The sequence below is a fragment of the Rattus rattus genome, chromosome X (assembly GCF_011064425.1).
Source record: "Rattus rattus isolate New Zealand chromosome X, Rrattus_CSIRO_v1, whole genome shotgun sequence".
Classification (NCBI taxonomy): Eukaryota; Metazoa; Chordata; class Mammalia; order Rodentia; family Muridae; genus Rattus; species Rattus rattus.
The window spans coordinates 116148198-116174483 of record NC_046172.1 but is presented as its reverse complement, the minus strand read 5'-3'; the positions used below and the strand labels follow the sequence as shown (position 1 = coordinate 116174483).

At 41.9% G+C, this 26286-nt stretch overlaps 1 protein-coding gene across 1 annotated transcript in view; it reads right to left on the bottom strand.

Annotated features, from left to right (window-relative positions):
* Plac1 (placenta enriched 1) overlaps positions 1–26286 on the bottom strand; it is a 41042-nt gene that overhangs the window by 2336 nt on the left and 12420 nt on the right. The window contains exon 2 of the mRNA XM_032890402.1: positions 22907–22978. The gene's annotated coding sequence lies outside the window, so the exon portion shown is untranslated. The remainder of the gene's footprint in view (positions 1–22906; positions 22979–26286) is intronic.

The window sequence follows — 26286 nt, the reverse complement described above, 5'->3', positions numbered from 1 at the left end:
CTCGCTAGCTTTTGTGTTCTTTTTGCCTTTTGCCTTCAAAAGAGAGAGTGGCAGGAAGAGAAAAATAAAGCTAAGAATAAGTGTCTAAAACATGGCAGCAGAAGGAGGCAACAAGGGAGAAAGGAGAACATCAGCAGATAGTGTTCAACTTAGCTTTCACTCTAAACATGGAAAAGGATATGAATCAAATGGAAAGTGCCCAAAAATTGGAAAGAAATGAGTGCATGTACATAAATAAGTGTAGAGATTAACTTTTGCTCCCTGATAAGTATTCCCCATATAGATGACTTCATCCTTGGAAAATTTTTATTGAGTGCCTACTATCTTCATAGCATCAGGCTAAAAAGACCCCAAGACATTCCCCTTTCCCATTTGTAAACAGGCAGAGTTTTCAAAGGGAAAGCACACAGTGAGTACACTGGCCGGGCTGGAATGTTCGGTTTCTGAAGAGTACCTCGTGTTTGCTTGTGCTTTCTTTCCTCGCAATGGCTGTTCATTCTTTCTGTAGTGTTGGGGGTGATATAAAAGAAGCCAAAGGAGACTTTTCTGCACTCTGTCTTTTTTCTAAGTTGTCACTCCTGGGGCTGACTGATTTCATTTTTTCTCACAAAAACAATAGAAATGCAGCAGCAGCAGAAACACAGACAGAGACAGAGACACACAGAGACAGAGACGTACATACATAGAGAAACAAATAGATCGACAGACAGACAGAAACACCACACACAACACACACAGACACACACACACACACACACACACACACACACAGAGAGAGAGAGAGAGAGAGAGAGAGAGAGAGCCACTCACCACTGTCACTTTGCCTGTAACTAAAGAAACCACCCTGTCCTAAAGATGCAATAGACTAGCTTTCTCTCTCTCATCTCTTCCTTCTTTCCTTTCTCCAGTCCTCTCTCCTCTTGGTTCTCTTCCCTTTCTTTAACATGATCTCACTACTTAGGGCCATCTGTCCTGAACAAAACCATTCTCATTAAGTAGTTCCTGGAATAGGCCAAGGAAACAATTCTTTCATCTCATTTTTTTTCTCAATCCCCAAACTGAGGCTCCAATTGAAAGCTGTGCTGGTCCAAGAGTTAATCTATCCATTTCCTCTCCCTTTCCCAAGCATCCTTTGTGTAATCCCCCCCTCTTCCCTTCTCTCATGAATAATCCAAATAAAGTTACCAAATGCCTACATTCTCCAAGAAACAAGCCAATTGGTCCCCAGGCACTCACTTTAGACTATCTTCTTGCTCCACACCCAATTTTCAAGTTCTATTTCTCTGATTCAGTTTGAAAGAGAGAGTTTGCTGACGCCACTGTTTCAGTAATCACTAGCACAAATCTCCAAACTTGGACAATATAGAACTCGTTTCCTCCAGTGTCCTCAGAGCCAGCAACAGATTGCCATGTAACAGAAGCAATAAACAAAGATGCCTATGTACATGATGACATACCTCTGGACTCAGAAAAAAAAAACCTTTAATGAAAGTCAGTGCAGACCATGCTTGAGGTCCCATGGCTCTGAGGGAGAAGGGGAAGGCTGGAGATTAGGAGGAGAGCAGAATGTACTGTAATGGGCTTCTTAAGTCAGAGTCCAGTACTTCAAGGGTATATTTTAGGATGGGCCCCCTTTTGCTGAAAACACCTCATCAAAAAATACAGCAGCCATCCTCTCCCCAGCTGCCTGCTCTTTGCAGGAACCAGGGAGAAGGGCGTGTTTGTGCACCCACGCGCTGCTGGGGAATGGTTATGAATTCATCACATGAGCTGGTTTTCCTAACACCTAACTGAGCTCGGCTGGCAGTATATGATCTAGAGAAGGGATGGAGAAGACTGGGGTTACCAGGGCCAAAGGCAGCCGAGAGGCTAGAAGGGAAGTGGGAGATGATGTAGGTCCAGACGGAAGGTATTCCAGTTCCAGTTAGAACTGTACACAGCAGCCCAACAGATGTGGAATGTAAACAGAATTCCCCCTAAACTCTCCAGAAACCATCCATGCTGATGGGGCAGTTGGGGACCCAGGAGGAGGGAAATACAAAGACAGGAGTGCTCACCTTGTGACTACTGTCCAGCTTCTGGCAGGTGGGCTTAGAAAACAGGTTTTAGAGTATGTATTATGGGAGCCCCATTTGGCCTTGATTGCAAATTTTCCCTACGGTGAACTGAGATTTGTTGGTTTAACCAAACAGGGCTCAACTATGGAACATACTGTCCTGGACTGAGCTATAGAGTAGCCAGGCAAACTCTTCTAACACCTGGATGCAAACTGTTTATTTTCCTTGCAGTTCCGGAGTACAAGGAACTTTCTGTTTTCTTGAATGTGGTTTATGCATATACATTTCCCACTAGTTCCTTCAACAAAAATTTTCCTTCACTTTCCTTCCTCTCCCCAAGACCGCCCATATTCCGAATAACCCTTTACATCAAAATTGTATGAAATGAGGGTTAGGAAGATAGCTCAATGGGCAAAACGCTTCTTGTGCTGTAAGCAGGAGGGCCAGATCTCCAGAAGGCACAGAAAAAGTTGCTTGGCTGCTGGTCCTACCCGCCAAGAGGCAGAGCCAGTGGAATTGGCTGAATAGCCAGACTAGACAAAATGGCAACCTTTAGGTGCAGAGAGAAACTACATAGGCGTGCTATCATTCCAAGATCTCTGCAGGGAATGGCTGAAAATGCTACTTGTGAAGTTTAGCCTTGATATATTTAAAGTGGAAAATAACAATTCAAATACCAAAACAGATACAGTTGTCCTTCACTAAGGAGGGCTGGTTCTCCAAGCTTGGGGGAATTCGCAAATCTGCAGATACTCAACTCTCTTATACTAAAAACACACAACCCTGCCCCACCCTTCAGGCCACTTTACCGCATCTCTAGATTACTTATAATACCCGCTATGATATATAACAGTTGTTAGGCTATACTGTTCAGGGGATAACGGCAAAGACAGTATATACATAGTCAGTACAGAGCCAAGGTTTATCCTCAAATATTATCAATCTGTCAATATGCCCATGGAATGAAAAGAGTATACTCATATCTTCAGAATAATTATGGAGGCTAATACAATGCTGTGACACAAATTACTTACTATATTCATCAGTGCTAAACAGTGGTTCTCAATCTGTGGGCCATGACCTTTTTGGGGGATTGAAGGACCCTTTCACAAGGGTCACATATCACATATTCTACATATCAGATATTTACATTACGATTCATAATGATAGCAAAGTTACAGCTATAAAAAGTAGCAAAAAAAAAATAATTTTATGGTTGGAGGTTACCACAACATGATACTATATTAAGGGGTCTTAGCACTAGGAAGGTTGAGAACCACTGTTCTAAAACTTAAAATAGGACCTGAGATAAGTGCAAAAGGTGGTACATTGGTTAAAGGGAACAGAGTTTCACTATTGCTAGAAGAATAAGTTTGTTAGTTGGTTTTATAACTATAGTGTGTGTGTGTGTGTGTGTGTGTGTGTGTGTGTGTGTGTGTGTGTGTGTGGTGTGTGGTGTGTATGTGTTACTCTATGTGTTCATGTGGAGCTCAGAGGTAGACTTTAGGTAAATTTTATATTGATTAAGATATAGGGACTTTGAAATTTCAGTATGCTTTTACTTTTTATTTCTTTAGATAGGGCCCTACTATGTAGAGTTGACTGGCTTGGAACTTCCTATGTAGACTAGGTTGGCCTCAGACTCAAAGATGGGTCTGTCTCTGCTTGCCAGTGCTGAGATTAAAGGCACGAGCCACGTCGGCATACAAAACTTTCTAAAAGACACAAAAACTCAAGTGCAAATCAGTTTTGTGGAGTTACTGAGCAAAGTGAGAAGTCTAAACCACAAATCTCCTAGAAAGCAGGTGGGAATTTTGTCCACCCATCTCCTCTGATGTCACTAGAGACATGTAGGAATTCAAGAGGAGAACAAGGAGGGGAATTAGCTAAACATTTCCACATCTGTTTTTGGAACAGTTTGGAGAAAGAGATCACTCCATAAACCCCTGGAAGCTGTCTGGTTTGACAGTTAATTTATTTTTAAAATTCAGTATACGCGAGACAGCAAAGTGATCATTTGTATATTGTTTTCCCAGACTCTTGTTGTCAAAACAAAAGGAAACAGAGAGGAAAAGGAAACTCCAAAAGAGCATGCAATTAGCTTGGAGAAAAGAGAACTGTCAGAGCTTGGATTTGCAACGCAGTTTCCTCATTCTCTTGCATCTTCTTTGAAGAAAAAGGAGTCAGAGTTGTAAGAAAGGCTCTTATCCAGAACAAGAAGAGAGACACAGAGATAGACAGAGACAGAGACAAGAGAGACACAGAGAGAAAAGCATCTGGATGCCTTGAAAGCTTGGTAGTTTAGCGGTTCAGGCAGTCGTAATATAACTTTGTCCTGTGTACTACCTCAAGAGTTGAGAGCCTTTTAAAACTAGGGTTCTCTTATAATCCAGTTTTAAAGAATTATTTGGCTAACCGTTCTCAAAGAGAATGAGACTTGTGACTAATAAAGGTTTTACATGCTGAAGGTACACTAAAATAAGCTAGAAAATGAAATAAATGCTTTCATGGACTTGCACCCCCGCTAAAAGACTCTGGGACAGGTTATGTTTGGAGCCTCAAGAAACACAGTGTTAAAGTAACTGCACGTTATTCACCGTTTTCTGTGGAAGAATTATGAACTGCTAATGCTTAACAAAGTCCATTTTCTTCATAAAGAAAAACACCTCGACAGGATCCTTTAAAAAGGCGCCATTCAAATTAAGCTAAAAGGCAGCCATTAAATATATACACATATACAGTCTTATTCTAAAACAAACTGCAGGGGAAAATAGCCACAGAAAAGATAAAAAGGAAAACACTCCTAACTAGCCATTGTTAAATTTTTGTTTTATATACTTCTAATTTGGGGTCAGGAGGTCCATGTATACATACATGATTCAAAGTCATTTCTAGAAAAAAATGTCAAGGTTTTCTGAAAGCTGTTTTTAATTTTTGACATTGAATTTGAAAGCAATCAAAGCATTATTTTTGTTTGGGCCATCTGGTTTTGTTCTTATAATCTGTTAAGCTATCAAGCATAGTTTAAATGTCATGGCTCATCTGATACACAAATAAAGGTTGTGAAATAAATAAGAGACCAGGCTCCTTGTAAGAGAAATAACTTTTTGTGGGCTGGGAATTTAGTTACTAAAAGGTAAGTAGTCCAGTGTGAAATCAGACCACAATAAGACTACAAAACAATGGGGAACCATGCCTTAGCTGAACACGAAATTTTCAAAAATAAATACAGAAAGCCATACACAAGGAAAAACTGGAAATTTCAGGTCCTGGGAACCCCTTTCCTCCTGTGTGGAGAAGCTGAGTTGTTTTAATTTTAAAGTCGAACAAAGGGATAGGGGTGTATTTCATAATTTCCATAAAAATGTAAGGAAAAAATCCCAAATGTATGCCTCTAATTCAGTTTATGTTTTAATTTAATCATTTATTTGAGATTAATTCCCCCCTCCTTCCTGCTCCAGAAACCGACACCATTTGCCACAAAGCCCCAGAGTCCCTTCTCATTTTAAAAAGACAAGGTAGGTTTGTGTCTGTGCAAGGCTCTCAACTCCACAGCAGACCACACATTTAACCCTTTAGTGGGCTCTACAAGGCTACTGAAACCAAATAGAGGACAGTTCACTTGACAGGATTTCAGTATCTTAGCCTGGGGAGGGCACAGAGTTGGATCAGATGCTGCAACCAGGGCTACACCACCTCCTTGATACAACTTGTGTCAATAATCAAGGGCTCTAGACAGCTTCCAAAATTCAGTCAGGCACATTCACTGTTCCCTTTCAAAACTGGGAGCTTTGAGCAAAGTCTTTAAAGCAGGGTGCATGTATATAGCCTCTTAACAGTGGCGTATGTCCAAGTCAAACCACAGTTGATTTTATAGGCTGTCTGGATGATTTTTAACTGACCTAACTGGCATGCATCTTTCCCTAACTCAAAGCTACTATGTGTCTCAGCTCTACCCAGAGTGTGGCCACGTGGTACATGTGCATGTATCCTGACTGGGGCAATTGCCATCTCTTGGCTGCTGAGAGGGAGAGAAGATTCAGAAGAAAGGTTCTTTTGATAGGAAGGCTGTCCGTCAATTTTAGGGAGCCTACAATTTGGGAGGTGTGTGCACATATTACAGAAAGTAAAAGAGCTTTGGGCCATGGCTGAGACACTGGGGGAAAAGAAAAGCATTCATGTATACGTGCACATGGGCACATGAGCACACGTGCACACATATACAGATATGAATACATCCCTCAAATAGAAAAGAAAGCCTCAAGTCTCTTTCCCGTGTCAGTTTGGTCCCTACTACTTAATTCTTGGACCATAAACTTTGTTTTAATTTAGAATTTCATCTGATGTGTGTGGGTGTTTACCTGCACGCATGTTTGTGCATCATGTATTTGCCTGGTGCCTGGAGAGGACAGAAGAGGTGTTGGATCTACAGTTACAGACAGTTGTGAGCTGCCATGTAGTGCTGGGAATTGAACCTGGTCCTCTGGAAGAGCAGCCAGTGCCCTTAACCACTGAGCCATTAGCCTAGTCCCTGCAAACTCTTTAAGACGCCCATCACAGTGCCTGATACACAGTAAGCAATCAGTAAAGAGTTTCTGAATGGATGAAGACAAGTATGTGGGGCTAGGGAGTTGGCTCAGTAGGTAAAGTGCTTGCTTTGCAACTGTGAGGACCCAAGTTTGATCCCCTGAACCTATGTAAAAAGCCAGGCGTAATGAAACTTGCTAGTTATCCCAGCTCTAGAGAGGCAGGTGTGGGGTCGATGGGGTGTGGGCTTGGTAGATGGGGATAGATACAGACAGCTCCCTGAGCTCACTGGCCAGTCAGCTTAAAGGAGTCGATGAGCTCCAGCTTCTATGAGAGACTATCTTAAAACAATCAGTTGGAGAACAGTCAAGGAAGACACCCAGCATTGGCCTCTGGTCTCTACACTTTTACATGCATGTGCACACACATGCACATATCTACAGATATACATGAACATGTATGCACACATAGACCCTATGGACTAGAATTTAGGTATTTGCTATCCCCTGCCTCACGTTTTCCAGTATTTCATGACAAGGCTTGCAATAGTGGGAAAGCCTTTGTAGTTGTGAGCATAGCTTCTGCTCATTGGCTTGCCTGCTTGGCTTTGCTGATGATAAGGCCTTTCTATCTTCCTAGCCTCATGGCTCCATTGTTCATTATCCCAAATGCAGGCAGCACTCCTTGTATACCTCTTCCCTTTTCCCCCATTCCCTGTGATGAATCAACCTCTAAAGAAGACAAAATAGAAGTCTTCCTTCCTTTAGCCTTTATACAGGAGGGAAAAAAAACTTCTCAAGCCCAAGTCCGAGTGCCTTGGCTCTTGAGAGGCAGTGTAATGAGAACCAGAAGCTTCAGGTCTGCCCATGGAAGGGTCCTGCTGTAGTCACTGGGATTACTCAGGCACATAGGTAGGGCTCTGGGTTCACTTAAAAATTGTCTAAGCTGAAGAAGGAACCACAGCCACAGTCGTTCACACATCTGCATTCCTTCTGAAGGCAGATGGACAAGCTCACCCCAGATCCAAGCACAGAGGGAAGACCAGAATCCTCCCAAGGTCCTGGGAAACCTGACGAGTAACTAAGTCTCCTCCACCTCTGCAGTCAATCTCAGGTTTGGTTTGAGCTTTCCCTTTTCTGAACAGTGTTAAAAGTGTTCACAGTTAATCCTATCTTTGCATAAGGTATAGTATTTCAGTGGCAATTATTACTAGTCATCACTCTCCTCCATGTTTTATGTAGCAGTGATTTGAACTCAGGTGTGCCACTCCTGATCTATATTCTGATAAGAACAGAGACTTGGTTTGGTTTGAAATCACTATTTGGTTAAGACATATATACAGGAAAGCACATATGTATATACAATAGCTTGAACTTGTGTTCATTATATATGTTATATGATATATACACTAAAATATATAATATATTTAATATCTTAATATTATTTTATGAATAACAAAAGGGGTAAATTCTCTACTCCTTGGTAATCTTCTCCTAATCAAAGGCAAAAAAACAAAAGGTAATTTATCTGGTAAATTTGGTCAAGGCTAAGTCTTTGCATTCATATCAATCATCTACGAATGTATATGGTTTCAGTTGCATCCCTCCCAAAAGACATGCCAAAATTTTAATGAAGAGTGTCTCAGAAGGAGACCTTATTTGGAAGCAGGGTCCCTATAGAGGCAAGAAAATTAAAATGAAATCATTGTGGTAGGCTCTAATCCAATGTGACTGATGATAGCTTCTTAAAAGGAGAAACTTTAGCACAGAGACAGGCATGGGCAGAGGAAAGATAACATGAAGACCCACAAGGAGAAGATGGCCACATGCCTGGAATGCTAGAGCTGCAATCCAGGGATTGTTGACAAATACCAGAACTACATAGCTGAGCCCCTCACCACCTAGTGCTCTCAGACATCGTGGCCCCACTCACGGCTTGATCTTGGGCTTCTAGCCTCCACAAGTGGGAGACAATAAATTTCCATGCCTCAAGCCATCTTATTTGTAGTACTAGTAAAATAATACATGTATTTTTTCCAGAGGTTGAACAAACATACTGTTTTTTCCTGAGAAAATCCCGCAACTATAAAGGTTGGATTTTATAACTTCCTCCAACCTTAAATTCCACTTTGAATGAGAAAGCTAATGAGACAACAGGAAATGAAGCCAAACAGAAAGAGACCTGTCATAAGGGCTGCTGGTGCTGGTCTTAGATGGAAAAGGCTGATAGGGAGCTGGGGGCCTTTGGCTTCTTCCTATGTAGGCTTCCAGGTAAAGATAAAATGACAACTTATCCTTATGGCTGGAGAGGCAATTCATTTCCTCTGTGTGAAGTTTAAACTTGGAATCCACACTCCTCCACCCACTGTGTGTGTGTGTGTGTGTGTGTGTGTGTGTGTGTGTGTGTGTGTGTGTGTGTGTGTGTATGCTTGTGAAGGCCAGTAGCCTCAATCAAACTCCATTTTGTTTATGGAGCGTCTTTCATGGAGCCTGGACCTTACTAATTCAGCTAGCCTAGGTAGCCAGCTTGCCCTTAAGATCACTGTTTCTGTCTCTGGAGTGCTGCTGGGATTGTAGGTAGGCTACCATGCCTGCCCCGTTTTCTGTGTAGGTGCTGGGGGTCCTGACTCTGGCCCTGTGATCCTATATTAAGGATTATGTCATCTACCGGCTCATCTCTCCAGCCCTTAGGTCTTGGTTTTGCTTATTATTTGGAGACAGAATCTTACTAAGCCACCTAGGATGACTTGAAACTGACTCTGTAGCCCAAGTTGGCTTTGCACTTTCTAGTCTTCTGCCCCAGTCTCCTATGTAGCTGAAATTACAGACTAGTACCTCCTGTGTGGAGAATCCTCCTTTTTACTTGTGTTTTTACAGAGAATAAGAAGTCCTACCTATTTTTAACTTGCCAAACATTTCTTCTCCCTGTTAGTTTGGTTGGGGCCACCATGCCCAGGAGGATGAGGATTTGTGGTTGATTGCCTTTCTAAACTGTGTGGTCTTTGAAATCCTTCTGCTAAGGTTTGTTAGTGTTTGCTCCTCTTCTCCTTGGAACTAGAGATCACTCAGGTCCTTCTATAGCAACAGGACAAGTGTTCAAAGAAAAGTTTCTACTTAACTAAGAATGGAGTAAAGATAATGACCTTTAAAATTACCTTTCTGCTTATTTACAAGGTTTAAGCCGTTGCAGAATCTGGAGAGTTTATATGAAAGCTTGTTTGATCATATATGGGTCACATATGGCAATAACTCTCAAGAAACATCACATTTCTGCTTAATTTGGATATGTTTTTATTTGCACAGAGCTCTCCTTCTGCTAACATAGCATACTGTGCCTTCTTATCCCTCTTAATACTTGCATCTGTTTTGTAGGTCCCCAAAGGCAGGCATCACATGCTAATGCCTTAGAAACTGGGGCCCAGAAAGGCAGAGAGCTTTGGCCAAGATCATGGTTGCGAAAATGATTTTGGGCCCCAGGCCTTCTAACAACCCTGTTAGTATCCTTCTCTGTTCACAGTGAATCCACAGTCCCTGGACATTATTATGAGCTAATTGTTGTGATAGGAAGAGAGTCCTGAAGTAGTTTAACCTGTAAACAACTTCTCTAAGATACATGGCAGAATCCGTCTTAGCATCTTATGACTGAGTTATTTAGGAGAATGAGCAAAATCAGCATTCAAAGTGAGCAAAACAAGTCACAGAGAGTGTCTTGGAGCAACTTCCTGTAAGGGTGGAAGGCTGGGAGGAGCTCTGAGGTGGCACAGGCATTGAGAGGTAAAAGTGAGGCTTTCTTGCTAGACTGAGCTTTGAAAAAAACCTCAGATATCTTGTTAGGGTTTCTGGTGGGATCTCCACTTCAGGCCAGTCAGGGCAGACTGAACTTTCTTGGAAAGCTCAACCTTATTTCCTGAAAACCAGGAACTTGAGAATGAATGGTAGAGTCAATGAAACTGTCCAGCAAGGGCAAATGCTTACCCCTGAGAAGATGTTCACTCCCCAAAAGAACAAATGATCCCCAATTCCAAGAATGCTGAGCAGTTCTTTGTGAATCTTCTTTCTTCCCACTAAACCCAACATGTCCTCATGCCAAGTTACCAGCTCTTAAATCTATCCCACCATGCCTGGACTGGGTTTAAGAAGCTGGTGGAGGGTACTGTTTAATTTCCAGTATGGCTTACCTTCCGCCAGGTTAAAGCATCTGCTATAGTGCAGGGTCTCAAGGGACTTTGTAGTAAACAGAATATTGAAGTATTCTGAAACTTCACTATTTTGTCTTGTACAAAGTTAGAGGACTTTCCCACATGCTGTATCCATAATTCCTTATTTAGAAAGTTTTCCTTTTCTTTTTTACTACTAAGGGCTATAAAAAACAGAAACTAGGTCTGACATTATACAAGGCTGCTCCTCAGAGACACTTCCCTGGTTTTGGAAACATTCCACTGCAGAAGGAATGAAAAGGACTGACTGAGGCACCGAGCAAGGGCTCGATGTACACAATCATTTACACCCTCCACGGCAGCCCTGTGCGATAGGTGCTATGATTGCTACTAGGTTCACTTTAGAGAAGACTCTGAGAGCTAGATGGGTAAGGAAACTCAAGATACAAAGCTAGTAAGTGGCAAGGACAAAATGTGAAGAATGTGCAAACTCACAGGGAAGAGGCCTGCCATGGTGGTGCATGCTTTAATCCTAGCACTTGGGAGGCTGAGGCAGACAAATCTTGGAGTTCAAAGCCCGGCTGATCTATATAGAATTCTAGGCCAATCAGAGTTACATAGTGAGACCATATGTCAAAACAGACGGACACACAGGAGGGAACGGGGGTCATAAGTTGTTTATGGCTATTAGAGTCTCAGGCGTTGGGGAAACTGAGAGCTTTTTAAGAAGGCAAAGGCAATGAAGGAGAGGCAGACATACAAAGGTACAGAGTAGACAACTCTAGGTCACTTTTTATCATGCCTCATATTTGAGACTTTGAGAGAAAGAAGCCATCCCCTATTTTAACGGAATACATTTGTTCCATGATCTGCATATGCATGCTTAGAATATAATGAACCCAGGAACATGTGGGATATTCAGGCTTTCCTAACTCATTTATTTGTCTATGTATGTATGTATGTATGTATGTATGTATGTATGTATGTATGTATGTATCCTGTGTGTCTGTATGTGTGTGCACATGCATATGCATGTGGAATCCAAAAATCAACACTTGTTGTCTTCTTCAATTGACAACCACCTTAATTTTTGAGATGGGCCTCTCACTGAACCCGAACCTCATCCCTTTGGCTAGACAGGCCATCTAGCAAATTCCAGGGATCTATCTTCCTGTCTCCATCACCCCAGCCCAAAAATTCCAGGTACTCTCCTGAGCCAGATTTCTACATGGGTCCTGTTTTGTACAACAAAGGTGTCAGTTTTGTACAACAAAGACTTTACCAATTGAGCAATCTCCTAAGCACCCCCTATTATATTTTGGTAAAAGAAACCCATTTGTATTATATACAAAGCCACCAGATATGACAACTCAGAAACTGCTTGCCCATTCACCTAACTACTTGTCCTGGTGCATAAAGGGCTGTCACACATTTTCAAAGCCGTACATTTCTCATGGAAGTAGACAATAACATAGTCCCTGTTACACCTGGAGACAGGGACCATGTCTCTTTCTGGTTTCATCATATCTTATAAAGACTTCTGGGCTTCACTTAACAAACCTAGGTAGCTGTATCACTGCAGAACGAGCTTGGATGGGAGGGAAGGGGAGCAGTAGCATCAACCGCCCTAATAATGTCAGTCAGTGAGGACTCCTTATTAGTGCCTCAATTTTATATCCAGAGCTAGGTGGCTCTTGTGCTCTAATATCACTGTGATTTTCACGAATATTATAATGTGTGTGTGTGTGTGTGTGTGTGTGTGTGAGAGAGAGAGAGAGAGAGAGAGAGAGAGAGAGAGAGAAACTGAGCTGATTTCCCCCTCCCCCATACACTAAGAGCATCCCATGCCTTCACAGGATCTTTATGAAGAATTGCATATTGTCCTAGCCATCAACGTGGCTCATACGAAAAGCAGAACAACTGGCACCCAATCTGTTAGAAATCAAGACTTGGGTATTAAAACCAGAAGTGCTGGCCCATTAGAAGCGCCTGGCTCTGTTGCATGGAAGGCAAACTTCTCATAAAGCCAGGGATTAGTGTGTCCATACTGGGGCAGTGACTGAAGCAGGTGCCCATTTTCCCCCTGACTGCCTAGAAGTAGAAGCTGAAATAGAATAAGTTCTATAGGGCATGACCCCAGATAGGAGATGTGGAGGTAACTGACACTTGTTGTTTTTTTATACCCCTGGAAAATGGAATGACAATCTATTGGCACACAATGGCAGCTGCCCTGGCTCTTTGGTGATGGCTGTTCTACAAAATGAGGGAGGAAAATCCGAATAAAGAAATAAAGAGAATTGCGTGACAGAGGAATTGTCGACACTTTGCAAAGAGCCACCTCATTATTATTTATGGAATGAAATGGATCTCTGTGGAGGACTTCTCTTTTAGGCTCTCTCATGGGTTTTGCTCATATGGAGACTGTAGACCTGTGGGTGTTTCTTTTCCTTCCTTTTCTTTTTTTAAAGACAAGTTGTATGCACAATTTGCTATTTTAAGTACAAGGATTGAGAGTATGGCTTCATTTTTCAGGATTTGTGAACATATAAGGGCAACTTTTAACTTAGACCTGGCAATATTCTTGTTTGGATTGCCCTATATGTATGTGATCTTGGGACTTCTAGATCTAGCTGATTAGATTTGGAGGATGAGAAGTGACATTGATAAGGAGGAGACAGTGAACTAAGGCACAGAGTAGGACACACGTTTTTGCAATTTTAAGATGATCTCAGGCAGGTATTGAACTTGTGGCAATCCTTCTGTCTCTACTCCTCAAGTGCTCTGATTCCAGCCATGAGCCATCATGCTTAGCTTACTTAGTACAGTTTCTAACATATAAAGGTATTTTTGTAATTAAACTTATTTTTTGTTAAGTATAGAAACATAATTAATTGCCCATCAGAGCAGAACTCATACATCAGGAAATATTAGTATAGTGGTTTTCACATATGATCTCATTTCACTATCCCTACCAACCTATGAATTATATTATTAAGTAAGATAGTAATGCTTAGTAAATAATACCCAAGGCTATACATCTATATTAAAGAATAGTATAGGTTCATTCCAGGTTCATCTTGATACACTGAAGTCACTCAGGCACTTCACTATCTCATCCATGCTTGGACATTTTCAGCAGCTCAGGTTGTCCAGGGATGTAGGTCCATGGTCCAGTGCATTTCTAGCATGTGCCAAAGGCTCCAAGAAAACAAACAGTAAGCACATACAAATGTGGAGCGGGGTGTGGGGTTGTAGGCCTGTGATCTCAGCATGCGGAGAGGCTGAGGCATGAAGATCAGGAGTTTAAGGGTAGCTCGGGATACATAGTGAATTTCAGGTCAGCTTAGGCAACATAATAAGACTCTGTTTTAAAAACTAAAGCCCAAAGCCAAAGAGGATAGGACATTCAGAGTTAACCTGGAGTGGGGTTCTACCATGTCCTACATGTCCCTGGGTATGTCCCTTTCAACTCCTGCCTTTAATTTCCTCATATAAAAGGGTGTCATTGTAAGAGTGACCACAAAGGACAGTAATATTGCGTGAAGTATGAGAAGCAGGATGTACAGGGCCTGGCACAGAGCAAGTATCCTATCAAGGGGAGTTCTAGCGTGGGCTCAGGCAGACTGCTGGCTGCAGGTCTCCGCCCACTCCCACCTCCTTCCACTCCCTAGTCAGTCCCAACCAGAGTCTCATCAATCTGCCACTCTCTTTGGGGGTTGCTGGAAATTCCTGGCGCAGATGTCTCCTACAGGGACAATTTTTGAATATTCCTCCATCCAGCCCTGTTACCACTGAATTATGGGGAGAGAGAGGAGGAGAGAAGAACCATTGAGAGGGAGAAGGGAAAACAAATGCCTTCTGTATACTCCTGCCCTGGCTCATGCCTGAAATAGGTGTTCGGTAAATACTACAGGAATGTATGTATAAGTGAATGGAAAAAAAAAAAAAAAAGATGACGGGTAGGCATCCGGGAAGAGAGTTTGACACTGTGGCAACTTTCCCTCACAGTACCTCCATGACACCTCTCTATCTTGGGGGCCTTCCTAGCTAGGCTTTGCAGTCAGCCCCACATTTCTTTTTCCCTATACCAGTGTCACAGCAAAATCTGAGAAATGCCATTCAGGATAACACAGATGCTTAGGGGCTCCCACTTTGGATTCAGAGTACCTGCATTTTTAGCTATGGCCCTTAACAGACCTTCTTTCTACTGTTGGCCTCAGAAAGCTCCTCAATGGCTATCCAGATCTAATCCCAGCCATCATTTTGAGATCTCCGTCTTGACATGGCACCAAGATGCAGGGGGCCATACAATGGATCCATTATTTTACTTTGATTTTTTCATGTAGTATATGAAAGAAATAAGACCACAAGCTTTGGCCATGAAAGGCAAACAAGGGAAGACACCTATATACACAGGTAGGTGAACATGAGCCGTGGACCTGCATGCTAAGCTTCAGAGGGTCTGAGGATGCTGGGGATTGTGACAGTTTCCAACCTTAAGTGCTATGGCGTCTCTGTGTCCCTCATAAGTAGCACTTCTGTTCTGACATTTGTTTCAAATGCGTTTTCCTTCCAGAAAAATACTACCTGGGCCACACAAACAATGGGTTTGACTTTTCCTAGGTGTGAAATATTTCGTTGGATGTGCTGATTTTCATCCTGCACTGCTGGAAAATTACTATACATTTAATGAACTGCCTGCATGGTGACCTCCAACACAGGAGCAATGGCTTCATTCTTTACCCCTTGTTCCCCATGAATTCTTAACCTCAGTTTCACCCCAATCCCCCTTTACCCACAAATTCTGCAAAACATCCTCTCTCCAAATAAAAACAACAAGGAACTGGGAATAGAGAGCGAGAATTCCCCTCTTCATGCTGCAGTTGGAAACCTTAAAGACTATTTTAAAGAGAACCATTAAGCTAGCCCTTTGTAACACATGTTAACTTCTTGATTGGTTCCACATTCCCATCGTTTCTGGCTGGATCTAGTTCTGGGAATCTGACTCAGCAAACATTTCTGTTTTATCTCATTCCACATGTGCAGAGAGTGAGGGATATCTGAAGGTTGCCCCTTTGCTGTTAAAATAAAAAAATATGGCTGAAGATCGGAGCTGACTTCTAATGTGGGTAATTGCAGCTCATGGGTCAGAGAAGGAGCCCCAGAGAGTGTGTTTATTATGTCCTGAGGTGGAGGCCTTGGGGTGGGGGTAATTTTGGCCTGATGGCAGTTGGTTAGGCAGCTGGTGGAAAACAGCTGCTTCAACAGGATGGCTCTATGGAGGGCAGAGTTTAAACGTGGACTTCTGTATGGAACCGTCCAAGCTGACCAGACCATGGGGAGAATTGTACCTACTGGTGTCTGTTACATGTTAATGCCTGCCCTTTAGACATACAATGAGTTCAGAGGGTGAACCATGGATTCAAAGAAGGGCCCTTGCCTACTTCCCGAGTCACAGCATGGGTGAGGAAAAGTTGCCACCCAAAGGTGGTGATTCCACGATCGGCTTGCTCTCAATGAGATGCTTTGATTGGAATTCAGTGCTGAGAATGTCCCAGAACAGGGCTCTCATTTAAAGTTTAAAATGTTCTTTCATAACTGTTGAGAAGGCGGTTTGTATACATAGAGAGCATCTAGGATTTGCCCGATTCTGTGAAAACAAATCCTTCCTGACTGTAAATCCTGTGCTCTGTAAATAATTTGTGAGTCCAAGAAGACCAATAACTCGCATTTTCCTATCCCACAGTCCATTGCACTTTTGAAGCCCTCAGCCACGGGAGGAGGAAAAGGCAAGGAGATGACAAATGGATCCAAACACACGTATTTATTTAGTAAACAAGCTCATCATCTTCTATATTTTAAAATTTGTTGTGAGCAAATATAAGGGCAGGCTCCATTTTGTGTGTGGGTGTATGGGTGTGTGGGGCGGGGGTGGAGGGGGGGGTGGAAGGCTCTTCCTGAAAGCCTGTCAGTAATTGCACTGAGAATGACTTCCCTCATAGGTGGGCAGGTCAGCACACCTATGAGTGAGGAAATAAGGCCCCAGCTGTTAAACCTGAGGGGCCACAAAGCAGCCCTTGGGTTGGGCTGTGAAAGCCCTGTTTTTTCAGAGGAACCCAAGGTTTTCATGTCTCATGCCCTCCTTCTCATTTGCTTGGTTGACAATTATGAAACCCAAGTACAATACAGATAGGTTTATGAGCCTTGTCTCATTTAATCTGTGCAATGTTCAGAGGTAGACATTGTTGCTACCCCATCATGGGCTCTCCTGGGCAATTTGAAGGGATCCTGGGTAGGTGGCAAGGAAACCCCATTTCTCAGTAATAGACATGTACATGGGGATGTGCACATTGTTCTACGAAGCACATTCTGAGCTTGGGATTTTGTATCTCAAGGAATGAACAATGGGTGTTAAGACTCCAAAGACAGGAAGGAATGGCTTTATTATCATTAACCCTGTAGAAAAAGCTGAGCAACTTTTTATCCCAGGATATCCCCATATCTACAGTCTTATCCACTGTGATAAGTGGGGTAGCCAATGTTTCCCTACTCTACGAGAGAAAACAACTACAAGTTAAAGTTCATCCTCCTTCAAGTAACTGTTTAATTGAGTTAGGATCTTGCTAACCCCACTCCTGGCCTCCACGTGCCAAGTTTCTTCCTTGCGTTGAATGCTGGGATTATACAAAGGGGACTAAAAAGCCCCAACACTCATGGGATTTCCAGTCCCAAGTGAGAAACAGACATTAAGTAGATCACACACATCCTTATTGAACATTGAATATAATTCATCACACACTTTTGTAATTGCAGATCCAATAAATACTGGAAGGTATGATTCAAGTGTTATCAGGATGAAAAACAGGAATCCTCAGGGAGAGACAACAGTTGCCAGAGTCAGAGTTGGGGGCTGCAGATGGAGAAGCTAGCAAATACACATCAGTTGGATAGTCCAAGCAGCTACAGTGGGGCTCACTCCTCTCCTCATTTTTCCTTTTTCCTTTATCTTTCTCTACCCCCTACGACTCCTTTGCCTCTGCTATCAGCCCAAATCACCCATTCCCCTCATCTGAGCACAGTTCAGTGAAGCCTTTATCTTTTGTCTTTGAAAACGAGTCGAGGGGCAGGAATTGCACTGCACAAAAACTCTGTCATCTTGGAATTGTGTGTGTCTTGTCGATGTGGGATAAATGATAACATTTAAAAATTATTGCCTTACAGATGCTCACTTGGAATCTATTGCCACAAAATTGAATTCACCTGGACTGCTTCTTTTTGACAAATGGTCTTTTGAGTCAGAAAAAGGACTGAATAGCGAGTTCCTGTGCTGGGGGAGGCAAACGTGAAGAACTTTTTGTACAATTTTGCCAGGCCAGAGCATACCCTGGAGGCCGCTCCAAGTTGTTGTTCATTCTTTCTTTTAATTGTGCTACGGTTTGTTTAACTAGTCACCTATCAAAGGACATTTGGGGTGTTTAAATTTTTTTTTTGCTATTACAAATAAAGCTTCTATAAACATTCATGTATGAGATTTAATGTGGATATAGTTTCATTTCTCTGGGATAAATGCCCAGGAGCGGGATTACTAGGTCCTATGGTAATTGCATGTTTAGTTTTGTAAGAAACTGCCAAACTGTTTTGCAGAGTGTTTTTGTAGCATTTCTCATTCCCACAGCAACGTGCGAGAGACCCAGTTTCTCTGCATTCTCCTTGCCCTTTGGTACTGTCACTGGTTTTGATTCCAGCTTCTCTCATAGGTGTGCATGTTCCACTGTGGTCTTGATTTGTAGTTCCCTAATGGCGCTGTCTTTTCACAGAGTCACCATCCCAATTGCCTCTTTGCTGAAACCTAACGACTTAACTTCATCTCCTTTGTCCATTTTCTAACTGGATTCCCCACCCCCACTGATTCCACATCACTACAAATATTTCCTCTAATTCTGTAGTTGGTCTTAAAAGTCTTTTAACATGGACCTTTCATTTTTTTAAAAAATGATTTTGTGAGACAGGGTCTTGCTAAACAGCTCAGAACTGGTCTCCGTTACACAATTCCCCTGACTTTACCTTACAGGTACTCTCTCCTGGAATCTTTTGTATTTTTAAAAATAATTTATTTTTATTTTATGTACATTTGTCTTTTGCCTACATGTGTAAAGAAGTCAGATCTCCTGGAACAGGAGTTAGAGACAGCTTTAATCTGCCATGGGGATGGTGGAAATTGAACTTGAGTCCTCTAGAAAGAGCACACAGTGCTCTTAACCACTGAACCATCTCTCCAAACCCTGTATAGAACACATTCTTGGTGCTTTAAGGGGGTGAGTAGAGAGGGGGTTGATTTTTGAGACAGGGTTTCTCTGTATAGCTCAGACTGTCCTGAACTCATTCTATAGACTAGGCTGATCTAGAACTCAGAGATCTGCCTACCTCTGCCTCCCAAGTGCTGGGATTAAAGGCGTGTGCCACACTCTACATAAGTGCCATCCCATTAAATAACTGCATCTTTTAAAAGACTCCTTTCCCATTGAGCTGTTTTGTATCTTTAAAAGAAATTAGTAGGCATATTTATGTGGAGCTCCTTCTGGGTTTTGCTGTTCTGTTGGTTTATGTGTTTGTCCCTCTGCCAACACCAGGCTGTCTTGAGTACTGACGATATGTAAAAGTGCCAACTGATTCCATCCACTTTATTCTGTTTCCCTCTATTCCCTCCCTCCCTCTCTCTCCAATACCTTGGATCAAACCCAAGGCCCACTTCATAGCAAGCAAGCACTGTACTCGGTCCTCTCTTCCTTCATTATTATGGGTTTTGAAACTCATATGTAATAATTGTACATTGTTATAGGACAGTCAGTTCGGCATTCCAATCATTCCTGAGATGTCTATTTGTCTTCTATATAATTATTTTTCAGGATTTTAAGTTCTACTTAGAGGAATGAGGAAAAGTATTCAAACTTTCTGGTGGTAAAGCCCCTTTGACTTTCAAGATCTCACCTTTTCAGGTAGTTATGAAATTTGATTGCTTGAAGATAATGGTGTTTAGAAGTCACAGGATAATACTTTACCTTTGTTGAGCAAGTGGTTTATACTCATGTTACTTTGACAAGTAGGGACAGAACTATAGATGACAGCATTCATAGAGTTCTCTACCTGCTGAACTGGTGACAGATTGCTTGAGTCTATACTGCTCAAGAACTAAAAGGTCTCTAGAGTTGCTTAGAATTGCAATGGGTGTTTAAGAGGCTATGGAGAAATACATGGCTGCAACTCTCAGGGATGTAGTTGAGAAGACAACAAAAATGAATTGTCCATCCCAGAGGCTGGCAAATAATAGGTACTCAATGGGTGCTTGTATGAATGAATGTTGCTCAATAAATGCAAATTGTTCCTAAATGACAATTTCTGAGCTAAGTTGTAATGATTACATCACAAGGGCTTTATTTGTTTTTGGTTTTGGACAGGTTTGTCTCACTGAGATCTAGGACTGGTAGATTAGCCTAGGGTAGCTAGCCAGGGACCTGTCTGTCTCCGCCTTCTCACTGCTAGAATTACAGAAGTACACTATGATATCCAGCTGTTTTCCACGGGCTCTTGGGACTGAACTCAGGCCCTCACTCTTGTCCTACAAGTAGTTTACAACTGGGCTTTACCCCAGCCCTTGGGAGTATTAAGTTATCAGTATAGTAAGGCACAGAGATGTTTTTAAAGGAAAATGGACAGAATCTGTTAAACCCTGGCCAAGGTGAAGGGGACGGGGGTGGGTGGGGTACTTGAAAGAGAACAAAAGCCAAATTCATGCTGACTCAGATTCTTGGTGACAAGGAAACAAAATGAATGTGATTTTGTATCTGACAGTCTTGAGCTGATGGTAAAACATCCAAACTTTCAACACCCCCCTTTACCCTGGCCGGGGTTTAACAGATTCTGTCCATTTTCCTACAGAAACATCCATGCATGTGTATGGTAAGTATTTGGAATATTTATAGTTGAGGAAAAACACCTAACTAGAAAAAAATTTTTTAATCTAAGAGTCTCCAGAAGATGTAGACCCTAGCCCCAACTTTGTAACTAGGAAACTGTGAGATATAAAGTAATTTAAAACTTTCCCCTGTGTTTTGAGTTCCTCATCTGTAAAATGGGTGCTTTGATTAAATGATATTTCTTTGAACTAACATTTATTTTGTCATAGGTGTTTGGAAAGAATCTTATTCTTGAAATATTTTCCTTTATGCTTTAAAGATCTAGGATTCTGTGATTTCTTAAGATACCTGCCTTTAGTGGCTAGCTTCTTATTACCTACCCTACACCCCCACCAACAAAGTTCAGTTTATATCATAGCAAACCAATAAAGTCAGGGTGGGAGAGCTGTGTATGCTAGGTCTCAATACTTCCAGACTTCTTAAGTGTTTCTGTCTTTTGAGCTCTCTTCTACTCTCTGGAGTACAGTGGGCATATGACATTAGAACACAGGAATCAAAAAAAAAAAAAAAAGGACACAGGAAGTTGGGCTTTGTGGTATGTTAAAGCCTTTGGGTTTTATTTATGTCCAGTTTCTCTAGCATTTGTTCTACAGATCTGGACAGTAGAGAAATGGGAGGGAGCGGAATGAGGGAAGGATGAGAATTTGCTAAAAAATGAGAAGTGAACAAATGTCCTTTCAATGGCAATCACACACTTCTAGTACTTCGGGGTTTTATTTTGTCTTTGTGGAAACCAAATATTACCGTGGCTCTCCACATAGCATCCAAAGGGGTTTTCCTTTCCAGTTTTGGTCAGTGGGATGAATCTGTATTATATTACTAGAATTTTATCTATCATCAATTTTTTATTTTTTCCAGTCAATTTCTTTTAAAGATTTTAAAGCAGGACAAGCTCATTATAAAATTAAGGAAATGAAAATAATTCATAATCCTACAACACAGAATTAGCTCCTGTTAAAGTTTATATTTATTTCCTTCTAGTCTTCTACACACACACACACACACACACACACACACACACACACACACACACACACACAGTATCACGCCATATGTTCATTTGTATATCTTCTCCCCCTTCACTTAATTTGGTCTGTGAGCATTTCCCCATGCTATTAAGCATCCTTCTAAATATGATTGAGAATAATGATACAGCATTTCACACTATATAACTATGTGGCATTTCACAAATATAAATATATTTTACATAGACAATTTCAGAAATTTTCTCTTCTGAAATTTTTTAAATGATGCTATAATTTCTTTGTAGTTTGATATATCTATTACATTTCAAATACTTATTTTTATTAATTAATACCTTGATTATATATATTTATAGGTACAGTGTTATAATTTGATAAATGTATATGATGTATAATGATTTAATCAGGTAATTGGCATTCCCCTCTCCTTAAACACCTACATTTTTATTGTGATCAACACATAATGGTTGCTCCTTTGAAAAGATGAATTTTTTAGAAAAAGCCTCTCAGGGGGTAGAGGAGATGAACACTGTTAATGCTTTGACACATTTCGCAGCTGCCCTTTGTGTGTGAGTTATACCGATTTGTGTTCCTATGGGTGCTAAAGAATGCCTAAGTTTCTGCATTAACACGGAACCTTTCACCAGCATGTATTCAGGCACTATGTATTTCAACTCAAAGGCATTTAATAAGCCCCTCGAGCATGTTGTGTCTCAACCTTTCCAGACTTTCTAAGCTGTTTCTAAGCAGAAGCACCTGCTATATGCCGGGTAATTAGACTCTCTAGTTATGCCAAGTAAATGCCAGATAAGACACATATGAAGATGATTAAAAATGCAAGTGGAAAATAACAACACATAATTCTCCATGGCTAGAGCTGACACTACTTAGCCTTTAAATAGTTACTCATTGGAGGAAGACACCAATGTAGCTAATTAAAATAATTTAGATCCCATGAGCACCAAAAAAAAAAAAAAAAAAAAAAGAATGCATTAACAGGACTCTTGCAAAACACAGAACTTGACTTGGAATTATTTACCATACTTCCTGGCATAAAGCAGAATGGGATGGGAGAGGAATCTTACACATTCACATCTTTCGCAAAAACGCGCATGGGTGAAAGGACCATTTCTGCTTTTGTCAATTCCCTTTACAAAGTTAACCTGTTGGTTATTGGAGAAGGGGACACAGAACACACAGAAAACTAACCTCCTTCTGGCAGCTGGGGACAATTTGTCAGTCTCCTTTGAAATGTGGCTTTGTGCTCACTGCTGAAGGCAGCTGGAAAAGAAAAAGCATGACAGACAAAAGCTGAAATCCACATGAAGAAAGGTCTTTTTCCCCAAAATTCCTGCCTGCGTTAGCAATGGTCAGAACAGAAAGTACATGTCTATCTTCGCAGAGAAGGCCCCTGTGCTACGGGAGGCATTCAGAATGCCCGTTGACCTGAATAGGACTGCGGGGTAGCATCTAAGCAAGCCTTCTTACCCTGTGACAGATTGCGCGCTCAAATCTGTCTACAAGGACGTCTAAACCAAGTGAGGTTGCCATCTTTGGAAATCTGGAAACAGCATTACTATGTTGAAAAGGCAGACCCAATTCATATATAGTGGCAACTGGCTAAGAAATAAAGGCTGAAGTGCATGATTTCAAACAAAACGGTAACCAATGGAATGACTGAAACAATACTGTCAAAGTGGAGGCCGCTCGACTGTGCTTCACCTAGTTGACAGTTGAATTCTGGAACATCCATAGTAGCAATGGACTACCACTCAGTAACACACAAAAAAAGTGGACCATATAATATACACCAACATCAGGACAGTTATCAATGACTCAAAATCATAGGTGAAAGAACACAGTGACCAAAGGTCACTTCATGCTGTGTGATTCCCTTTGTTCAGCATTCCGTAAAAGGCAAAGCTGAAGTGACATGACACTTTTCAGTGGCTGGAAGGCCACTCAGAGAGGAGGGGCAGTTTATTATACAGATAGACATTGGCAGATAATCATTTCGGCCACGGGACTACTCAGCGGGATGCTCTTGGGTGGCGGTCAGATGACTTTATATTTGCCTAAACTCAGACTGTATACCAAAAAAGTAAAACTGTATGCTACTTTATAAACTGGAAAACAAAAATACAAACCAAAAAAAAAAAAGAGAGAAAAAGAAAAAGAAACCCACCCAAAAATTTGACCAAATAAGGAGAAGTAACAGAAAGGGGCAGATGATAGTAAAGCTAAGTAAGTGAAGTCCTCAGCTTTTATATCAGAGAGTCAGTTGATAAGGGCTACAAAGGATAAGTCAGGAAGCAGGAGTCTAAACATTGCTTAGAGATTATATAGCAACCACAGAGACGCTGAAAATAGGGTCTGATAAACATGAGTGTCTCCAAGGAGGAGGAAGAGGAGTAGTGGGGTGGAGAGCTAGTGAAAAATCCCAAGATTTGACCCTTTTCACAGCCATTATTCTATGTTGTATTTAAAGCTAAGAAGTCTTAGATTTTCGAGCTGGAAGGGACTAAATCACCCAGTTAAACTATTACTTTTTAGCCACCCAGGAAAACAACAGAGACTGGATAAGAGGTACACATGAAAGGACAGCAGATTGCTAACAGACAGGGCTGGAGCTCAGGGCTCTGGCCATTGTACTAACAGCTTCGCCCAGACCTAATGGAATCACTGGTTAGCATCAAGTCTGACAAACAAAAAAAAAAAATGTCCTGGGATAACACCAGGGGGGGGATTCACATGCCGACACGGCTCCCTTCGCCTGGGAGATGAGTCAGAATTTTGGAAGTGGTCCCTGACATAGCATGAATGAGGTAATGTTATAGGAATCCTGACGTCCATCAAGGCTCTGCTCAGGTCTAATCTGGGGGCTCTGGTCCTTAGTAACTGTCTGATAAATGTCTTTAGCAGCTACTCCTGGCCTGCTGTGTGATAGGGATCTCTCCTCTCACAAACAGCACCATTCTCTTTGCAATTTAAAACAATGGGTTTGTCTGTTTTTCCTCATCAGCCTTTAATCTCCACAACCTCTAAACCCAAGCAATGTTTCAGTGAAATCCATCAGGTTGGAAACTTACTTCCTTTCTTCCTTCCTTCCTTCCTTTCATATTTGCTTAAGTTTTTGTGCCTTCACTTAGGAGCCTGAATGATAGCCATGCCCTTTGAAGTGAGCTTCAAGCTCATAAAGGGCCATGTTGTAGCGGTAAGAGGACAACTTGTGGGAGTTTGTTCTCTCTTCCCACCATGTGGGTCCCAGGGATCAAATTCAGATGGTCAGGCTTGAAGGTAACTAAGTTCCTTTACTAGCTATGCTACCTCCCTGGGCCCCAGCTGGAAACTGTCGATCAGACATATTTCCAATTTTAATAAGAGGTATCTTGTTCTGTTTTAGCATTCCTAGAAGAGTTGAAATTGCCTGTCGATTTTGACCACACTGTCTACCTCAGGAAGACTTTCCATGGGGCTCAGCACCAGGCTGGAAACATGGCCTTCTGCTAAGCACCCCTCCCCTGTTGTCAGAGCCAGTGGGCTCACTAGCCCCTTGTCACACAGTCAGAGCCTGTAGGCTCACTTACCCCTCGTCACACATGCTCTGAGGTTTACCAATAAGGACACCATTATGCCTGCTCTCATTTTTTCTCAGTGGGAAACAACATGGCCCTTTATGAGCTTGAAGCTCACTTCAAAGGGCGTGGCTATCATTCAGGCTCCTAAGTGAAGGTTTCCTTGGGGAAGTGCTCAAATTCAATTCTAGCTCTAGAATCTTCTCTAGGATAAAGGGAGTTAGTTAGTTTTGTCTACCCTTTGAGGAAATAATGTATATTTTCAAACCTCCTGAGAAAACAATTTTTCTATCAATACCCCCTCTCATGCTTGGCTCGTGGCCCAGTTCTGAGGCCTGCCTTACCTCTGCCTGGCATTTGCTTCAGAACAGCTGGCCCAGGGAGCTCAAACACTTAGCTTCAGCTGCCAGCTTAAGGAAGGAGAGGTCCCTGTAGTTGAGCTGTGACAATGACAACATTTGTTCCCACACTGGGATTCTCAAAATCAACAGCAGTGACAGGCTCCAAAGGGGATCATGGCCAGTAACTGCCCAGAGATGTTCATACATCCAGCTTTGACAAGAAACACGTAGTCATCTAGTCATCTCTCTGTTCTACACTAGAGAAAAACAAAGGGCAAGAGACCAGGACATCGACCCAAGGGAATGATGGTCATTCTCCTCAGAAGCACAATCAAGACACCTGGGTCAGTCAGTACATGTTTGTTTCTGTGACTTGCCAATTCATTGATTCAGCCAATAGACTGATTACCTAGCATACAAAAACCAGGCGCGGTGCTGTCTGCCTGGCATCCTATGCTTTGGATGCTGGAGGGAGGAGGCTTAAGAGTCGAACTTGGAGGTCAAACTCAGCTCTGTTCTCCAAAACAAAACAAAACAAAACAAAACAAAACAAAACAAAACAAAACATCAAAAAACCACAACAAAAAGGAGGTAACTTCTAGGAGGGAAGAGGTGTCTCAAACTCCTGTAGGAATGTGACAAGAAGACCGGGGCCAAGACGATCTCTTCCAGG